General features: G+C 52.5%; 1 pseudogene; it reads right to left on the reverse strand.

Annotated features, from left to right (window-relative positions):
- Positions 1 to 1,709: 1,709 nt before the first annotated feature.
- LOC147916820 (uncharacterized) lies at positions 1,710 to 10,411 on the reverse strand (annotated as a pseudogene).
- Between the last annotated feature and the right edge of the window lie 787 nt (positions 10,412 to 11,198).

An 11,198-nucleotide genomic window follows, 5' to 3' on the forward strand; every position in this document is an offset into this window, starting at 1 on the left:
TGGGGCCACCCTAGGGCCGGAGCCAAGTAGGCCTGCCTGGGGCTCCCTGAGGCTGCCTCTACTTGTCTGAGTTTGAGGTGAGTCATTTCCTCCTTCAGCTGGTTTGAGGCTGGGAGGGGAGGAGGGGGGAAGACATCTAAAAACAGCAGGGCCCAGACTTGGAGATACCCAAAGAGCTTCTCCTGGGGCAAGGGAGGAGCCAGCTTCTCCTCTGAGCTGACACCAGCTGTGGCCCCCAGCTAGACGCCTGCATTAGGCCGAGGAGGAGGATGGCCCTGAGACCCCTGCCCCTCCCCTTCCCAGGCTCAGCATAGGGTGCTGAGGTGCGGAGGAGGCATCCTGAAGGCTGAGACACAAGGAGCAGTGTTGGGGAGGGGTAGGAGCTTGAAGAGAAGAGGCCTCCAGGAGACAGGGCCTGGGAGGGGCGGGAGGGTGTGTGACTCGGAAGGCTTGGCCCTCACTGGGGCCAGGAGAGGCGGCGGGATCACTAGCCTGTATTCTCCTCCCACACCATCTCCACAGAACCACGTTCACTCCCCACCCCTACCCACACACAGACACACACAGGGACACACAGACTTAGCCCTTACACTCAGCCTGCCTGTGTGAGTCACTTCCCTCCTCAAGGACTCGTCTCCCTGCTAAGTGGGACTCAATATTCCTGGTCAGCAGCATAAACTGAGGACCCGCTGTGTGCTTGAGCCACACCCTGGAAGACAAGGAAGCAATGATGATGACTGTCCCTGGCCTTGGGGACATCTTAAGAGGCCCACTCAGGAAAGGGCAGGACAATGCCCAGGGCAGACACACAAGAGACAGGGAGGGCCCTGTGTGGTGGGACAATCTGAGTCAGGCAGGCCTAGGTTTAATCCTGGCACTGCTGCTTTCTGGCCATGTGACCTGAGACAAGTTATCTGACCTCTCCTGGCCTCAGTTTCCTCATCTATATAATGGGTGTCATATAAGGTCTTCATCACACGTGGGAGACAGTCATGTACATAAAGCCCCCAAGCAAACAGAGCTCTGTCCATCAAAGCTCATGGTAAGAGGCTACCAACTTTTAAAAAACAAAAAGACTCTGAAGATTCCAGCACACATTTCTATCCCAAAGACCCAATATAGTAAGACTCGGCCCCAGCTGTGACGGGTCAAGGGTGAGGGGCAGCGGGGAGAAGGAGCCGAGTGTTACAGCAGCAGCCATGGCCACTATCATGAACACTTACGTTCACCTCATTTTCTCTTATCCTCATGACAGCTTCTAAAGCGGGCAGTACCCTCCCCATTTTACATGTTGGAAAAATGGAGACCCAAAGACATCAAGTAACTTGCTCAACATCATACAGCTAGCATATGGCAGAGCCCGGATTTGGACCCAAATCTGAGGCAACCTCCTTGTGCATTGTGGGGTGCAGGCGGGGGTCTGTTGTGTCTGGAGGTGGGTGAGGGTACCCTGACCTCTGACTCCTTCCGGAGAGGGCCTTGGACGTCAGCCTGGGGTGACTAGAATATGCCAAGCGTTTGACGGAGGGCCACCTTCCTTCCGTCTCACCTCCCTCACCCTGAGCCCCCACCAGCCCTCAGGGCCCCTCTAGAAACACAGAATGTGTAGGTGGGGATGGGGGGATTCCCCTGCTCTCCCCAGCTCCTAACACTTTCCTGAAGCGTGCCTGTTCCCACTGCTGGATTACACGCCAAACCCAAACCTTGCATCAGCCAGATGGGTCCCGGCTCTCGTAAGAGCCTCCTTCTGCTTCTCTGGGCTTCCCCACCGTTATCTGACTCATCCTCTGCCGGTCCCAGGAGACTGGAGAGAGGCGGCCCTTATCCCTGCAGCACAGACGGAGAGAGGGAGGCAGGAAGTGACTTATTCCAACGAATCAAGGGGTCAGAGCTGGCAGCAGCCCAGGCGGGGAGGCCACAGGTGTAGCTGGCACGGCCTGGGTGATGTTCCTGGGGTGCCACACACTCAGTTAAAGAGTTTTTAATCTACATGGTAGGCACAGACATCAAGAGATTTGTGTTGAATGAACGGATGAATGTTGCAGGCCCTGGGTGAAGAGATGAGGGGTGATATTGCAGAAAGGATGAATATGATATAGGGGAAAAGCCCAAAAAACTCAGAAGCCCAGTCTTGCCCCACAGACTCCCTGAGCTTGTAACTCAGTTTTTCCCTCTATAAGAATCATCATGGCTATCATTTACTGGTGAGTCCTAATGACCACTGGGGCGTAACACTTTATAGCCACCATCTGTTTACTCCCTACTACAACCCAAAGAGGTTGGTATGTACTATCATCATCCGCATTTGACAGATGACTTATCTGAGGCTCAGAGAGGTTAAGCAACTTCTCCAAGGACTCACAGCTCAGCCCCTGTTCCAACAGGCATGGGACAACAAATCCAGGGGCTGACTAAGAATAGCTCTCCAGACCAAGCAGGGCAGATGGGCCCTGTCACGTGCTGCGCCCACGTGGGGCTACCTAGGTGTGTCTGCGGGTTGGCACCAGGAACTCATGTGTCTGTCAGTGTGGTGCGGGGGTGGAGGGACAAGACAGAACAGAATGGCAATCGCCCGGGTATAACGAGCCAGGGCCCCGGGGGGGACTGGGGCTCTGGACAAGCCTGCCTGCTGCCCGGGCCGTGTGCCTGCGCGTGCCCACCCGCGTGCGCGCGGCGGCGGGCCAGGCCCGTGCAGGTGCAGTGAGCCTCCCCCGCGGTGTCCTCCCTGGAAACCCGGCACCAGGGGCCGGGGGAGCCGGGGGAGGGGGGGTAACTGCTGTGGGCGTCCCGCCAGCCCCGGCGGACGGGCTCCGCAGCACGTTGCCCGCGATTGCCCCATCCGGCGGCCGCCGCGCCGCCCGGCACGTTGCGCACACAGCGCGCTGGGCGGGCAGGCGGGGCCCGTCCCCTTCCCCGGCCGAGACCCGGGCCAGCCTGAGTCCCCGGCGGCACGTTAACCCGGCAGCGGCCCCGGAGCCTCGGACCAGACGCCTTTGATGGCTGCCCTTTGCTCCGTCTGGTCTGAGCGGACAAAAGAGGGAAATTGAGTAAGCCAGCTCAGCAAGGCAGGAAACTTCTGGCCGCTTTGTTACTTACGGCTTTTCAGCAGCTATTTTTTTTTGGGGGGGGGTGGGATTTGGGAGGGGACTCCTGGGGCACTTTCTGGAGTTAAGGAGGTTGGGGACTAACGCAGCCCTCCAGGGGTAGGCGCGCCCTCCAGGCTGGTGTTACTGCCCTCTACCTCCCAGGCCAGGCGCAGTGCTTGACACCCGTAGGTGGTCCACAAATTCTTGTTAAAATGCATTTCCTCACCCTCCTTCTGCTTTGAGTGGCTGCCAGAAAGAATCCCCAGTGAAAGGCCTTGGGTTTAGGGCTGGACCTGAAGGCTGACATTTGGGGCCTTGAGGTTCTGCCTTTGGCATGGTTTGCTGTTTCACTTACACAAATCCCTTGACCTCTGGGGGCCTCATTTCTGTGGGGGAATCAGTAATAAGGTAACCTACCTGGCCTTAAGGCTCTGAGGCTGAGGGCAGACTTTGGACTCCTAGCAAGCAAAGAACCTAGCAAGAGAAAGAACCTTCCATTTGAAGCAGAGATTTCCTCTCGAACATTAATATTCTCCTGGGTCTTTCCAGGCTGGAGCTGCAGTATTCTGTGTCTAGACTGGGTGCTCTCTGTTGCCCCTCAGAATCAAGTCCAAATTCTTTGGCTTGGCGTTTGAGGCTTTCTCACATTGATTCTACCCTACCTGTCTATCCTCACCCCCAAACACAGTCCCAGCTGTAGCCTTAAGGGGAATCGCAGACTTCCTCAAACTCACCACACAGTGTTTATACTTCTAGGCCCTTGTTCATGCTGTTCCCTCTGCGCAGAATGCTCTTCCCTACAATCCTCGAATGATTGGCTCCTCCACTGGAATGGCACCACCCCAGAGACGTCTTTCCTGAGTACTTAGTCTAAAGCAGGGCCGTGTTAGTACCTCTCAGAGCTGCCTGTTCTCTCTCTTTACCTCTTATTGCGTCTTGGGATAAGTCTGTCTCTCTGCTGGACTGAAAGGTCTTCATCTCCATATACCCAGCACTTACCAAGGTGCCTGGCACATAGGAACAGCGTAATAGGTATTTATGGAAGGAAGAACAGATGGGTGATTGATTAGCAAAAACAACGAGAACAGCCTAAGTGTCCACCAGTAGGGGACTGGTGTTGTAAATGATAGCACAGCCATACGATGGGTACTGTGCAGCCATAAGATTGATGTACACTGACATGGAAAAGTGTTCCTGATACCTTGAAAAGTGAAGAGAGAAAGTTGCTATCTTTGTAATAAATATTATCTTTCTAATAAAAAAATGGGGGGGGTGTATATAGATAAAGACATAGATATGTCTATAAACATATGAAAAAGTGAAGACAGCATACACCACCCTAAATACCCCTGAGGAGCAGGATGCAGACCTTATCGTGGTTTACTGTGTATCTGAAACCTTGCTTAGACGTCATCTCGGAAGCCTTCTCTGATCCTGCCCTTGTGCTAGAGGACCGCCTCTGAGCGTGCAGCCAGGTACTCCGAGCAGGGCCTGATGCTCCTTCCTCAGAGTCCAGTCCAGAGGCCGTGAGTGTGTGCAGGCAGCTGGGACAGACCACAGCAGCTCCTCTGGGTGCGTGAGTCAGTCCAGTTGGTGGAGGTGAAAGCAGGGCTGGTGAGGACAATGATGATGGCAGGACTGACAGCCGGCCTCCGCCTGCTGGGTGACATCGCTGCAGGTGGCCTTGGGCTATTGGCAGGAAGCCTGGCCTTAGTGCAAGGCTGGGCCCGGCTGGCTCACTTCCACCTTCGGGACCCTCAGCCTGGGCTGCGGGAGGCACGCAGGGCGGCTTCTCCCTCCCATCAGGGTGCCTCAAAGTTGAGAAGGGTCAGATGCAATTTGGCGTGAGCAAAAGGCCTCCTGCCCGCCTGCCTGCTTGCCATCTGTCTGTCCCACAACAGCTCCCCTGAGACCTGGAACAACACAGTTCAGACCAACTGGGCCAGGGGAGAGGGAGGAAGAATGGCAAAAGGCTCAGGATCAGATGTCTGAGCCTCTGTTCCCACAGGTGCTTCTCATTACGCTGCTCAGGAAGCAGGAAAGAGTGCAAACCTTCACCTTCATTTACGTCTCTCGTCTCAGCCTGCTCTCTCTCCCCCTGCCTGTCTCAGAACAGGTTCCCCATCTGGAAAATCATGGAGTGGTGCAGGGGTGGGCCCTCCGTTCTGGAGTCGGCCTTTGGTTTCAGGTCTACGCTTACCAGCCATGTGACCCTGGACAACTGGCTTGCCCCTCTCTGCCTCAGTTTCCCTAGTAAATTAGTTAATGCATGGCAAGTGTTTAGAGGTATATCTGTTATCTGTATGTGTTAGCTATTGTCTGTATGGCTGGGATAGTTACAGTACCTACTTCATCGAGCTGTTGTGAGGATTAAATTAGATAATGCATGTCAAGTGTTTGACTGTGTTAAGCGTTTACTTGTCATACTAAAGATAATAAGCTGGAAGCATAGATCTTGGTCCCTGAGATGTCGGGGGATTAGCATGGTGGCTGCTGGTGGCTTTCTGGGAATGGAGTTCAGGGCCTTCCGTGGCCTGGGCTGCCATGTTGGTGCGATGGGATTACCATGCTGGGTGTTGTTGAGTGTCTGGTTAGTCAACTGCCTGTTCTCTCAAACCCATTTAAACCGGCTCTGTCTGGCCTGGCTTTCACAACACACCATCCTGGCTGCTGTTACAGGCCCAGAGCACTGGGCAAAGTGTCAGGCCTGCTGCAAAATACATTGGAACTTTATCTCACCCCTGGCTCCTGTCCAGACCAGAAATACATTGGCTGGAACTTGCAGCCAAGCTCGAGCAAGCCTGGGGGCTGCAGGGGGAAGGCAGCCTCAGATCACACACCAGATATGCCCGCCACGCCCGCCATCCTTGTTTGGCCCCCCCTCTTTATTTGCACAGTTCTGCTAATTAATGCTGTTCCTAGTTATGAAGCGTTTTTTAAAACTAAGGCTTAATCCTGAGCCTTGGATTTGCAGAGGAGGGGCAGGAAGAGGACCATTCTCCCAAAACTCAGGGAAGTTTTTCTTCCCTGAGGGTTGATGTTCGGCAGCCTTTTTGGAGGCCAGGACAATCCTCTGTGCCGCCCTCTGGAATTCCCCAGAAAGAACCTGTGACAATGGCAGCAGTGGCAATCACGCCAGATTGGAACCTGGCCCAGCTTTGGAGGGGGCAGTGCTGAGTCGGGCAGTCTCCACCCTGGTCAAGGGTGAGCCTCCCTCCCTGCTTGGCTTCCTCTGGTGACTCCCACTGGGAGGTCGCAGGCAAGTGTAATGGGTCCCAGGCCAGACAGGTCTTCCTGCAGGTACTCCTGGAAAGGCCAGTGTCTTAGAATAAAAGGAATTCCAGGAGCGCCTCACTGCAGACGTGCATTTGAACATTCCGTAGAGCTAGCTTGCCAGTGATAGGAAACAAGGAAGAGAAATGCTCCGTGTGTTGTGGTCCGGAAGAGTTATAGACATTAGATTACATTTTTGAGACAAGAGCTCCAAAATTTCCCATTACACAGGTAATATTGTCCAGATCCTGAGCCTCACAGATTTGAAATTCATTAGATGCAAAATTTTTGAAAAATCAGCCTGGTCAAATTTGAGTATGGACTGGATATGAGATGATATTATGGAATATTGTTAGTTTTCTCAGGTGTGAGAATTGCAGTGTGATTATGGAGAACGGTCTATTCCTAGGAAATTCATGCTGGAGTATTTGGAGGTGAAACATCATCGTGCCAGCAACTTCTTTCCAAATAGTTCATCAGAAAATCTTGATACAGTTAAAGCAAATGTGCCAAAGGTTAACAATCGTTGAATCTAGGTGGAGGTATCTAGGTGTTCATTGTGCCATTCTTGCAACTTTTCTGTATGTTTGAAGACTTTCTCAATAAAACATTAAGAGGAAACATTTAAATAAAATAAGCTATTCACAGGCAAAACAAGACAATACAGAATTCATCTGGCTCCAGCTGACTCTCATCTCTTCTCCTGGGATAGAAATAGTAGAAACAAGATGGCGTCCAGGATTGTGGAGTTGAGCCAACCAAAGAGAACCAACTATTTTTAAAGAGTTTAGTAAGTACTTGTCTGGAAACAGTACTGATCGTTAAAAATCCTTTTAGTTCTTGGCCAGGAGAGGACTCTTCTTGAAAACTGGGAGATTCCAGCCCTTTTAGCTGCGTGGCACCAGATTTAGCACAAGTCAAGAAACACATTTTGAAGACCTACTATGAGCAAAGCCCTGAAACTTCACAAAAGGTATTTTTTCCCTTGCCTATAATCTGATATTGAGTACAAGGTAGCCACAATTTTTTTTATTGTGGTGGTTATAAGTTGAATTGTGTCCCCCCAAAACTCATAAATTGAAGTCCTAATCCTCAGTACCTCAGATCGTGACCTTATTTGGGAATAGGGTCATTGCAGCTAAGATCTTAGCTAAGATCAAGTCAATAAGGTGGACCCTAATCAAATCTGACTGGTGTCCCCTTAAAAAGGGGAAATTTGGGCACAGAGGTAGACACACACACAGGGAGAACACTATGTGAAGATAAAGGCAGAGATTGGAGTGAAGCTTCTATAACCCAAGAAATGCCAAGATTGCCAGCAAACCACCAGAAGCTAGGGGAGGCCTGGAACAGATTCTCCCTCGCAGAAGGAACCAACCCCAGTGCTACCTTGATTTGGATTTCTAGCCTCCAGAACTGTGAAACGATAAATTTCTGTTGTTTAGGCCATCCAGTTTGTGGTAATTTGTTATGGCAGCCGTAGCAAACTAACACAGTGGCAAAATAAACACACCATCAAATTTACTATTTTAACCATTTTAAATGTGTACAATTCAGTGACATAAAGTGCATTCACATTGTAGTGCCACCATTTTTTATTTTTAGCTAGGGCAAAACCCAAGATTAGGGGAAGGTTGGAAGACCTCATTCCATGTCTGCTTCTGCTTAGCTGAGTGGTCTGTGTCATTGTGTGTGCAGTGAAGAGATGGGGCAGACGACGTCCTGCTCTGATGCTGTCCTTGCCCTGGTGTGGAGAAATTATAGTAGCAACAATAGCTCACAATTGACTGAGCAATTATTATGTTCCAGGACCACACTAAGGGCTTTACAAGGATTGTCTCTTTTGATAATCACAATAACTTTATCAGGGAGGTATCATTAGTCCCATTTTACAGATGGGGAAATTGGGCCTCCAAGAGATTAAGTGCTCAATTTTGGCAGCCCTGGAATTTGAATGCAGGTCTTAAACCGTTGTACGTACTGCCTTCTAGAGCTTTTGGTCACACTGGCCTAGGCGAAAATAAAAAGCATAAAATATTGATCAGATTGAAACATAGTTTGTGTTTGTGCCAATTCAGCCAACTGCCCTAGAGCCCCCCTTGCACATGTCACACCACCAGCCAGGCGCTCCCACTGCCCCATGTTCTCAGGGGGGGAGTCTGAAGAGTCCAAGAATTCTAGATTCAAACTTGACTTTCCATGTTGTTCTGAAGGTGTATTTATGGAGGTAGGAAAACAAAACATTTTATTTGACAGCTGATTAGCTTGATTTGTAAATTTTGAAAATTTAGACATGTGGTCTGTGGGTTTCTATTTGTCCTCTTGCCCAGCACCCTAAAGGCTAGAGGCAGCCCATTACCATGGTTCCCTAAGCCAACAGATGTCCAGTGGCCTCCTGGTGGTGGCCAGAGCTTGAAGGCCCTTAGAGTAAAAGGAAGAAGCCACAACCTCTGAGCATGGACCAGGCCAGGATCTGCCCTCCTGAGTTTCACCTGTTTCCATCAAGGGGCGGGAAGTAAGTGGCCGCAGTGTGGGCAGACGTCCTGACTTGATGCTCCACCCACTGCAGACCTGCTTCTCTGTAATGTGCACTCATCTGCTCAGCCCTGATTTTTCTCAATCCTCAAATCGCATTTGTTTTCTATCCCTCTGAGTATACCTCTGTTTCCCAGAATAGACAAGGCTGGAGCAGGCTTGCTGGTCAAGGGCAAGGAAAGACAGGGTTGAAGAGACAAGGAAGGGTCCTGGGGAAGATGATGGGGTGGAGGGGAACACGGGGAGAGGGGTAGGGACCCTTAGCCTCGGGGGGAATCTAGGGGGCAAGAGATGGGTAAGCCAGAGGGCTCCGTACTGCAAAGGGGTCCTGCTGGGAAGAGCCGCAGTGCCTGATGGAAGGAGTGGTCAGAAGGGCTTGGGGAAGGCCCCCAGATGCGGCGGAGATAGGCCAGTGCGGTCATTTGGGTGGACTGCAGCCTCACAACAGAGAGGAACTGAAAACGCTGACCCGGCTTGAGGAGGGACCAAGGAGATGAGGGAAGGTGGAAAGCGGCTAACAATGCCCAAACTTGGCTGCGGCCCCATTCAGATCCCTTTCTTCCACAACGCCCTGCAGCTTTGCCTGGACTGATGGGCTTCCAGAGCGCCACGGAACCTCTCCCCTGTGCCCGGCGCAGCAGGCCTGAGGGCTTGGCCAGGCAGTCATTACACGCATTTCACCAGCGAGGCCGTGAGAAGCAGACAGGTGGCATGCCTTGCTCAAGGTCACACAGCCAGGAAGGTGTGAGTATGAGGTGAGGCCAACGGCCAGGCGTGGGAAAGGAAAACCAATGGCCAGATTCCAGAGAGGATGCAGCAACACTGCCGTCAGAGCTCCCATTGATTGAGCACTTACTGGATGCCTGCTCTCTCACCTAACCCTCAGAGGCTATGGGAAAAACCCTATAAAGCAATTATTATCCTCATTCTACAGAGGAGGCATCTGATGCCCAGAGGGGTTAAGTCAGTTGCCCATGGTCACACAATAGCAAGTGATGAGATTGACAGCCCAGGTCACAGGGCAGCGTGTGTGCTGGCCTGGTCCACAAGTCTGAGCCTGTGCCCTGAGTACACGAGAAAATCCCACAGGGAACGCGTGTGTCGTTCGAGATGGAGGGTCCGACTCTGAGCAGCGGGCAACAGCTGTGTTGGCAGGAGGGGGTGAGAATGTGTGTGAGCACAGCTTTGACAGCAGCAAACAGCGCGTGGGAGTGTGTTGACAGGAGAGTGTGGGACGGCAGCACCATTGCCATGTGTGTTTCTGCTGGCAGCAGAATGTTCTGGTCTGTGTTGATAAACAACAGTTTGGGCAGGCGCAAGGCTGGAGCAGGGACAGAAGACAAGCACTGGGCACAGGTGAAGGCGGGAGGGAGGGGGTGTGCCCAGGGCTGATGGTGGCCTGAGCCTGCAGCTCCCAGAATGAGGGGCAGCAGGGTGGCAGCTGCTGTTATCTCAGCTGACCTCACCGGGTGCGCACGTCTGGGCGTGGATCCCTCTGCAAACCACCTGATGCCCATAAACATGAAAAACAGGAGCGGGGACACACTGTGAGGAATAGAGTGTTCTTCCTGGAATGCTAGTTGCACCGATGGCGGTTTAATCAACAGCTGAAGCCAGTGCAAACACATCATGATTCTCGTGGTCAGGCAGATTCCTCAAAAGTCAGCTTCTTGGAAGAGGCGGCACCTCTGAGACCATCCTGGCCCATGACCGTAATCAGACTCTGTGCACCTCACTCTTGCCTCTTGGCAGACACAGGTGCAAGTCCGCAAGGGCATCTCGACCTGGGAGTCACCACGTGAGAGACTTGCTGGGGCTCACTCCCGCCCCATCACTCCCCCAGCAGGTCCTCCCATCGGAATGCCCCCTCCACCTGCTCCCTCTCCACTAGCTGAACTGGATGCTACCTCCAAGACCCCAGGTATTTCTCACCACCTCCTGGAAGTCTTCCAAACCACCCCGGGAGGGCCTTAGAACTGCCTCCTGCAGACCTCCAACTGCTCTTGTTGCCGGGGCTCCACACACAGGCCTCACCATGCGGATGTTGCCTGAACATCTGCTCTGTGCAGGGCACTGAATTGGGCACAACGGGGGCTATGAAGGCTCGGTAGCTGCCCTCAGGGGTCTTGCAGCTCAGTTGGGGTGCACAGAGGGCAGAAACACCAATGAGGGTGTGATAAGGGCTGAGTGAGGTACATAATAAAGGTGGCGGGAGATCAGCTAGGAGTGCCATCACCCCTGATTTGGAAAGGAGGGGAACAGTTCACATAGGAGCAAGGGGGTGGCCCTGCCTGGTTAGTTTCA

This window comes from Ceratotherium simum, chromosome 6 (assembly GCF_057802395.1).
Source record: "Ceratotherium simum simum isolate JZ-2026a chromosome 6, ASM5780239v1, whole genome shotgun sequence".
In the NCBI taxonomy this organism is placed as follows: Eukaryota; Metazoa; Chordata; class Mammalia; order Perissodactyla; family Rhinocerotidae; genus Ceratotherium; species Ceratotherium simum.